Source organism: Homarus americanus, unplaced genomic scaffold (genome assembly GCF_018991925.1).
Source record: "Homarus americanus isolate GMGI-L3 unplaced genomic scaffold, GMGI_Hamer_2.0 scaffold36088, whole genome shotgun sequence".
In the NCBI taxonomy this organism is placed as follows: Eukaryota; Metazoa; Arthropoda; class Malacostraca; order Decapoda; family Nephropidae; genus Homarus; species Homarus americanus.
The window spans coordinates 263,642-272,956 of NW_024714488.1; the positions used below are offsets into that span (position 1 = coordinate 263,642).

General features: G+C 38.6%; 1 long non-coding RNA gene across 2 annotated transcripts; it reads right to left on the reverse strand.

The window, feature by feature from the left end:
* Positions 1 to 1,036: 1,036 nt before the first annotated feature.
* LOC121878886 lies at positions 1,037 to 7,516 on the reverse strand. 2 transcript variants are annotated; one of them, XR_006091250.1, is made up of 5 exons: positions 7,436 to 7,516; positions 5,121 to 5,243; positions 4,204 to 4,265; positions 3,077 to 3,177; positions 1,037 to 2,866 (listed from the first exon to the last, which is right to left on the reverse strand). It is a non-coding gene; the product is annotated as an uncharacterized LOC121878886 (long non-coding RNA). The 2 variants fall into 2 exon arrangements; XR_006091248.1 differs by lacking the exon at positions 7,436 to 7,516 and adding an exon at positions 7,307 to 7,331.
* Positions 7,517 to 9,315: the final 1,799 nt, after the last annotated feature.

Consider the following 9,315-nt stretch of genomic DNA (forward strand, 5'->3'; position numbering starts at 1 on the left):
GAAATTTGAACACTTCTTTGGAGAATTTTGAAGCCATATGCAGTTATATTGAGGAAATTAGAACATCGATAAATTTTTGATTAACTGTATATTTATTGATAGTGTACAAATTCCCAACACACATACACACACAAAAGTGAGACATGACTGGAGTCATTCATGTGGTTTCAAGTCGACCAGCCCTGATATAGCTACTACCGCACATGTCAAAAATTTTCAAGAGACTTCACAGAAAAGAATATATTATTAGTTATTACAGAGAGATGATTTTTTGCATCATTAATCAGATAAACCTCTACTCAAATAATGGTTCTGTTCAAGAATGAATGTATAGGCTTCTTTAAGTCCAAGGTCAGATAGATTCAGAATAAGTATTAACTCAACTGATGGCATTCGTAATGGAAGTGATAATGAAAAAATATTTTATTTGTTTTTTTTTGTAATCTAAATTTCGTTATTCCATGTAGTTCATTTTTAATCAATATATGTTTGTGGAATTCTAAATACATTATTAGCAACACAAACAATAGCATTCATTAAAAATATACGGTTCATAGGAAAACCAGGTATTCATGAATTTCAAGGAGTAGCAAGCCTAATTTCTATCACGCTTTTTGCTGAACATAGTTTTACGTGATGGAATAGATAAACATAAATTTTAAAGAATGAAAATAAAACTAATCCAAATGAATAAACACATAAATAAAATATTGTAATATGTGGAGGCCCCTGGGCAGCTGCCCACTTTGCCCACTCCTGAATCCGGCCCTGCTGACCAATATCATGGGCATTTTGAGACCATTTTTGAAGCCATGTGCACTTGATATTAGGAGATATTCTGAGGTCAATAGGTAATTACTTTTTCATTTAAAAAAACGTCTGAGTACATATTGCATTAAAGAAAAGTGTTGGAATTTTCTGATGAAAAGGGGGGGGGGGGTGTCTGTCTGGACCCCAGGACCCCATGGACCAACCCCTGCATTAGAATTGCAATTAATAACTCAAAGCTTTGATGGGTCTAATGTAAAGACAACAATTTTGTTATAATTGTTTTTATTTTCATTTAAACTATAAGATTAAATACATCAAGATTCTGTCATTTTATAATTATCTTTTTGATAAGTAATACCAACACGCCAAGGGTAGACGCCCAAATGGAAGTCATGTTGGAGGTGGAAAGAGCCAGTGACGGCCTTAGATCTAAGAAGAGAGTGAAAGAAAGGATGGGTTTCCATGTGAATGTGTTGGATGGTGACTAGGCTTCAGCTCAACACGTACTGTACACTACATTTTAAGATGCTCCAGTGCACATCATAGTGAAGGTACAGCAGAGAGCAGAAAAGGTGAGCATGTTAAAAGCATGACATTATTATTACCAGTATATTGTAATACATGATGGTACGTTAATAATGTCACATTAGTTATATTCCAAAATATCAGAAATTTCAAAGTCATATTCTGGTGTTTATCTACGTAACTTTAGTGACTCATTTGACTAGTTACTCTAGGCTCCTCAGTCCTCATGTTGTCATCGAGTCACATAGACGTTATACACTGACTGTTATATATGGCTAAATCAATGATGGTCTAGCTCTCATAATCTTTTTCAAATTTGTTAAATTAATATAATTACCAGCCTTCGTTGTTGAAGCGTAGTCATATTACAACAACAATAATATGGATATAGAGACACATCCCTTAATAATTACCATGTTAGGAATACTACATCACTGATTATGATAAAAGAAAAGAATAATTATCACATGTTTTGTATTTGAAAAAGGTAACCAAGGATGTGAAACCTTATGATATTTCTGAACTATGCCTTATACTATTACACTCGTAAACATTCTTAATAACTATATGTCCATTAATAAGTTATTTACATGATATAACGGTTGTTGTTTTTTATATTTATTAATGCTAAGCTGATACAATGCACAGGTAGTATAAAGTGACCACACGTAAACAAGAATATTTTCACATGTAATATAACCCTGGAACACCGAGGTATTCCATTATAAAAACAGAGCTTGATTCTTCTGGTGAAGTTATGAAGACTTGGTTCACAAATGAGCTTCTCTTAACATCTATGTGTATATTAAAACAGTGAAATCTGATGAAAGTCTTAGTATAACAGAGAGCATTCCTAGAACAGTAATGCAATGAAAAATCTTAATTTAAGAGAGCATTCCCAGAACAGTGAAATCTAACGAGTTAAATTAACAGAGAGCATTCCTAGAACAGTAAAATTTTGTGCAATTCTTAATTTAACAGAGCATTCCATTAACAGTGATGTAATGAAAATCTTAATTTAACAGAGCATTCCTAAAATAATGAGAGCTAATGAGTCTTAACTTAACAGAGCATTCCTAATACAGTGATGCGATGATTACCTTAATTTATCAGAGATGATTAATGTCACTTCACTACAATACTGACATAGACACATACTCAGTCTGTTTTAATGGACATATAACTTGGACTCATGTCTAAATGAAAGGAAACAAATAAGAATTAACTTAAGCAGTAAAAAAATATAAAAAACACACCCGGAAAAAAGAACTTAGACATTGTTGGTATTGTATTTTTTTTACATACTGTTTTGTGATGTACATATTTGTACCAGTAAAACTGTCTGTCATGATGTTAATGTTACAATAATGCATTGGTGCGTTACAAGATTTAAGATCTTAAAACGCGTATTATGGATCATTAAAGACGCTAAACATCAATATTTATCTATAAACAGATTTATAGCTGTTGGTTTAGAAGAGAAATTTGATAATAACTGTACACTGAAGACCTGTTGGTGTTGACAGTCCTTGGACTACGTCATCGTCACCTCACACTACCGTCGTCACATCTGGGGAATCATAATTTTATATATATATATATATATATATATATATATATATATATATATATATATATATATATATATATATATATATATATATATATATATATATTTACTTAAGGATTTTTGGTGAAATTAGTTATTTATATTAACAAACGAATTTTGTCAGGGTAGGGGTTACTCAATTACTGTCTCCAGGTGTTGATAGTAACTTACCTCACTGGTTGGCAGTGGTGGAGGGTCAAACACGGGGTAAAAGTTACATTGCCGTGAGCTGGGTGAAGTCAGGCGCCTGGTTGCTCAAGTCACGACCGTTCCTGCCAGGAAGGATGATCATTTAAGCTTGAGGTAGAATGTGAAGCTTGAAGATTAAGCACCCCAGCTTATTTCTCTCGATGATTAAATACCCTAACGCTAACCTAACCTAACCTTCCCAGATAGCATTAGGGTGTTTAATCATCAGGTGAAATAAACTGTGGGATCTAATCATCAGGTGATCTACCTTAAGTACACAGTGACGGAGGAAAGTGTTCACCATGCACCTAAGAGTTGGAGGCAATTAATTGTTCTTAAAAATTATCAAATATCTGTGAACCTTCCACCATTACCATCCTTACGTGACTTCACTTTCCTTCCTTCTATACAAATTGACATAAAAATAAGATACTTTGATCATGATTATATTTGTATGTATATTGTTACTGTTTTGAAATCTCTCTACCTTTACTGGTAAGTGTACATGTACCTGAACCGTTGTTTCTGAGTAAATAGTATAAAGTTAAATTAAATCTTAAACTATAGGACTACAGAAGGCGTCTGTTAAGGCATGATGGAGATCCTTAACTAGCGGGCGAAGACAGGAATTAGGGAAAGAGATGACAGAGAGGAGCAACAAGAGGAGGAGGAGTGAAAGGTGAGAATAGAAAGAGAAGGACAAGGAGGAGGCGACAGAGAAGAGGACACGGGGAAGGAGGAGGAGGAGGAGGAGGCAGAGAAGAGGATACAGGGAAGAAGGAGGAGGAGGAGGCAGAGAAGAGGATACAGGGAAGAAGGAGGAGGGGGAGGAGGCAGAGAAGAGGATACAGGGAAGAAGGAGGAGGAGGAGGCAGAGAAGAGGATACAGGGAAGAAGGAGGAGGAGGAGGAGGCAGAGAAGAGGATACAGGGAAGGAGGAGGAGGAGGAGGCAGAGAAGAGGATACAGGGAAGAAGGAGGAGGGGGAGGAGGCAGAGAAGAGGATACAGGGAAGAAGGAGGAGGGGGAGGAGGCAGAGAAGAGGATACAGGGAAGAAGGAGGAGGAGGAGGAGGCAGAGAAGCGGACACAGGAAAGTAAGAGGACTCACCTGGAGTATCCATCAGAGTCAAAGCCATACCAACAACACGTCTTGGAAGACCTTCTGCGAGACTGGGAGGGGAAACAACCACACACACACACATTTAATTATACAGTATTAGACCCTCAATCCTCAAATTCTTTCTTAATCTTTAAAGTACAGCTTCTCAAACAACACTAGCAACCAGGGGTCTCTAAGCTGGCGTTCTCTATTCGAATCCAGGTAAAAAAGTCACAGGTAAAAAAGTCACAGAAAAAAGTCTCAGGAAAAAAAGTCACAGGAAAAAAAGAAAAGTTAACTATCGAATTCTCACATTTTTTAAGGTTAATATGTCAACCTAACCTAACCTAACCTAGCCTTTATTACCGGCCACCATAAATTAATTGTGACTTTTTTTCCTGTGACTTTTTTTCCTAGCCATAATTGTGACTTTTTTTTTGTGACATTTTTTCCTGTGACTTTATTACCGGCCACCCTCTATTCATCCCACAATGACACAGGTATATCAAGGAGGAGATAGTTGTTTACAGTGTCGCGTCTGTTCACTGAAGAATCTTTGTTTGGTTTCCAGGTGTGGTCATTACACTGCGTCACCGCGGTCGTGTTTACACCTGTCACTGCCCCTTGGTGTACGGATACTACACCTCCAGGATTGATTTCCTTAATATTTGTTGTTCAGTTTGCAAATAGAAGTACTACAGTATTACTATTACCACCACTACTACTAATAATAATAATAGATAAGAAAAGCGATTTTTAAACTTAAATAAGGATAAGTGAACGTATCTTCTTAGTTAAAATAAAAAATCCAATATAATCACACCGTTAATGTAAATGCTTGTCTTTATTACAGAATATATCAATCATCTTAGATTCGTCCTTCAGTTACGAGGAAAAACTTATAGTGAGAAGAACTGTTTACATACCGTGAAACCGCGATAACTTTTCCATCTAGGCCTGTAGGAGCTCCTCCGATAGTAGCCGTATACTGGTGAGGGTTCTACCATCCCCGCCATCATCACCATCACCAACACCACCATCACCAACGCCTGAGAGTAATAAATATGTTGATAGTGAAGTAAATATTTGAAACATAAGAGGAATATTGTTATAAATACATCTTGGAATTAAATCATTTGAGTGTAAATTATCGCGGCCCGTCACTGTAAGTTCAAGGCAAGTACAATACGCCATATAGCCTGTGTGTACCGTCAGACGAAACAATCACTGAATAGTTTGGTATTTAGTAGGGATGAACCACTGACCACTCCCGAAATAATAAGGAAAAATAAGTTGACTGCTGAGGAAGATGTGGAATATAGAGCCTTTGTGGGTCATGGAATAAGTACAAGTCTCACCCAAAATGTAATATGGAGAACTAATTGTCTGGGAGAGTTCTGTGATACAGGCAGTTGAGGAGAATAACAATTATTTATCCTGTAGGGAGGACCCACCAATTACTGGGTGATGGAGGGGTGGGGGTAAAAAAAAAGTAAAAATCTAGACGAAACTCACCAACAGAATCTATATATAGTGTGTTAAGTAAACATTTCCATAATATAGAAATGTACAGTACCTATATTATTCACCTGTTGTAATTATATAAGACCACCTTATCTTTTATGTTTATAACGTGTAATTATGTGCTTTAATTATATCTAACTTCCATTCCAGGTACAGTACAAATTTGTCATGAAATAGAAATTAACCTAACCTAACCCCCCTAAAATAAACATATGGGCGGAGGACAGCGGGTTAATAAAGTCCCCGAGACTTAACTACAAAAAATACTTCCTCGATATTTTCTTACATTACGGCTACAAGGTTTTCATAGTGACTGTTTATGTATGAGTACAATTTCTGTAAGCGTGACTAAGAAAATAAAAGTGAGTTGCATAAATAGCTTTCAAGACATTTTAACAGTAGTGATTTACTCAAGTTCCGTTTTCTTTGAGTGATCAGGCCATAATTCTATAGACCTTGAGCGGCGGAAGAGTCAAGAGAGACGAGCTCACCCGAGTAGGGGGTCAAGGAGAACGTGTCAGTGATGGTCGCAGGAGTGAGAAGTCGAGGTAATAGTGTTACGCCACTACACTGCCACATGAGGTTCAGTAAGCTACATTTATAGGCTAGTCTAGTGTAATTATGAATTGGTTGGTTCAGGGAAGAGAAAATTATGAGTCGGCCTTTTCATCCTGGCCTTTTAGTGAGGCCAATCTCCACCTTATTGAATACCTGATATTTCGACAATGATGTGGTGTGTTCACAGTCACTTCTCGGATTATTTCTCAGGGGGAACATTACCGAACGCATCTTTTGTTGAAGACCCGAACGCACTATCGGACATTGACGACTTTGTGTAATATTGACAAAGTTACAAACAAATAAATTGATTATTCAGCTTTTTTTTAACCTATAGTTCACAGATGATCTAGTAAACCTTCCAGCAAAACTGACAGAATATCCGTTTGTGTACAGTCATGGAGGATTTATGACGGTGACCCCCCCAAGGAATATAAAAGCTCACACAAATTCCAGGATGGCGCATCACAAGTCTAACTACCTTTGTCACCGCGTTGGGAAACCGTTCGTTGACGCCATCACCAAAACGCAAGTAACGCATCGTATCTACAAATAACACTAAGAGTTTTGAAGTTAAACAATTAACCCTTTCACTACGATGACATTCCCCCTGAGTACAATAAATCAACTCCTGAGTATGATGACTTAATTCCTTGAGTACGATGACAATCCTCTTCAATGCAATATCGTAGTACTCGAGGCTTAATCATCGTCGTACTCAAGGGGCTAAAAAGTAATCGTATTCAATGGGTCACGTCATCGTAGTCAAGGGATTAAACAAAACAAAATATATATCCTACAAATTCTCGCATCAAAATTGGTATCTAAATATATCTTGAAATACTGTTTACCATGATAAGCTATAAATCATCAAGACTCACATCGGGGTTGAGTAATGAATAGAGTCTTCAAACTGTTTCCTTATCTCATGAAAATATCTAAATAACCTTAAGTTGAAACATATATTAAACATGTATCTAAAATCCAATGTCTTATATAATATTTTAACTCCAAAAATACGTCTCATCACCTTGTGTAAACGGCAGAATCTTAAGGACTTGTTGGTCTACCCTGAGTTATTTTACCACCCACCAATACACCATAACACTACTCATCTCTCCACCACACAAACACACACAAGACGCACGACCTACTATACCTTCCTGGAGCTGAACATGGTGATCCGAGGAAGTCTCCCAGCTGACTGCCGTGTCGCCCTCGCCGCCCCACCACCACTTAGCCTCCCCTGCCACGCCCACATACCAATACTCCTAATAAAACAGACACACACACACACGCGCACACACACACACACACCTAGTAGCACGTTTGTAATTTATAATTCTGAGTATAACCGTTCCTACATGGCCAGCTTATACATAAACATTACACTTAATATTTATGATTATGTACATGCATCACTCTAGCGTATAACACACACGCACACGCACACACACGCACACACACACACACACACACACACACACACACACACACACACACACACACACACACACACACACACACACACACACACACACACACACACACACACACACACACACACACACACGAGTATTTACGATTATACCTGATAAATTCGCGTCAGCTGTTCCAAGTTTTTCTGAATGGTCCTAATACGCATTCTCTTACATTCTTGATGCGTACACGGCCTCCTCCTCAACTCTTTATTAACATAAGATACACACAAGGATAACATGGCAGGAACTCAAGGATAACATGGTAGGAACTCAAGGACAATAAGGCAATGTTAGGTGCTATGGTAGTGTGTGAAATCCACCAATAGTTCCCTTTAAACCCCTCCCCCACCCCTTCCATCACGGGCACAGGAGCGAAAGGGAAAGTTGTGGAGGCGGTCTGAGAGTGCGTAGGTAGGTAAGTAGGGGAGAGGGTATGGGGTAAGAGGAGTGGAGGCGACACAAGGGTAGGAGGGAAGGCAGGAGAGTCAAGATGATGATGATGAGTAAAGACGATTTTGGAAACTAAGTGGGTTTTTGGAAAGGTCTTGGAAGAGTTTTGAGTGAGTTTTAGATGAGTTTTGAGTGGGATTTGACCAGGATTAAGGTAGGACTGATAAGGTGCGGGCTTGATACCAATGAATGAGACTAGAGGGAGCAGTGTTGGGTTGGTTAGGAGGCGATTACGGGTGAGGAAAGATGGTTAAATTCACTCTTTTATTCAGGTCAGGAACCATCTGGCATAAGAGGATGGTGACAAAGATCTATTATTAGTTTTTACATTGTGCTACCTTATACTTGTGCTACCTCATACCTGTGCTACCTCATACCTGTGCTACCTTATACTTGTGCTACCTTATACCTGTGCTACCTCATACCTGTGCTACCTTATACTTACTGTGCTACCTGATGCTTAGATGTTAGAATGAGCTCTTCTCTCATATATGTCACATCTCTCATATATTCACATCTTCAGGGGTGAGTACAGAGTACAGACTGTCTGTACTCTGTACTCACCCCTGAAGATGTGAATTACACGAAAGCGCTTGGGAACTTCGTGTTTTCTTTTTCCTTGTGGTTATCAGCATATACCTAGATCACGCGCACCTACAGTGATTTATTTGCATATATATACAGAAGGTGACTTAGCACAGAGAACGCCTTGCTAGCTGGTGGTGTGGAAGAGGTACTGAACTCCTAGCTTCTCTCTGTAGTTGAAATATCACGTCTTTTTACATAGCGATACTTGTACTCGATAAGAATAATGAATATGGCGATTAGATTCAAGAAAGTAAAGGTGGGTCGGATAGGGTACTGGTGGGTTATACTGTGGCGCAGGAGGTCACGGCACAGAACAGCTAAAGGAGGTTCATGACGCCACGACCCAGGACAGCTAAAGGAGGTTCATGACGCCACGACCCAGGACAGCTAAAGGAGGTTCATGACGCCACGACCAGCAAAGGAGGTTCATGACGCCACGACCCAGGACAGCTAAGGATGTTCATGATGCCACGACCCAGGAGCTAAGGACATGACGCCACGACCCAGGCTAAAGGAGGTT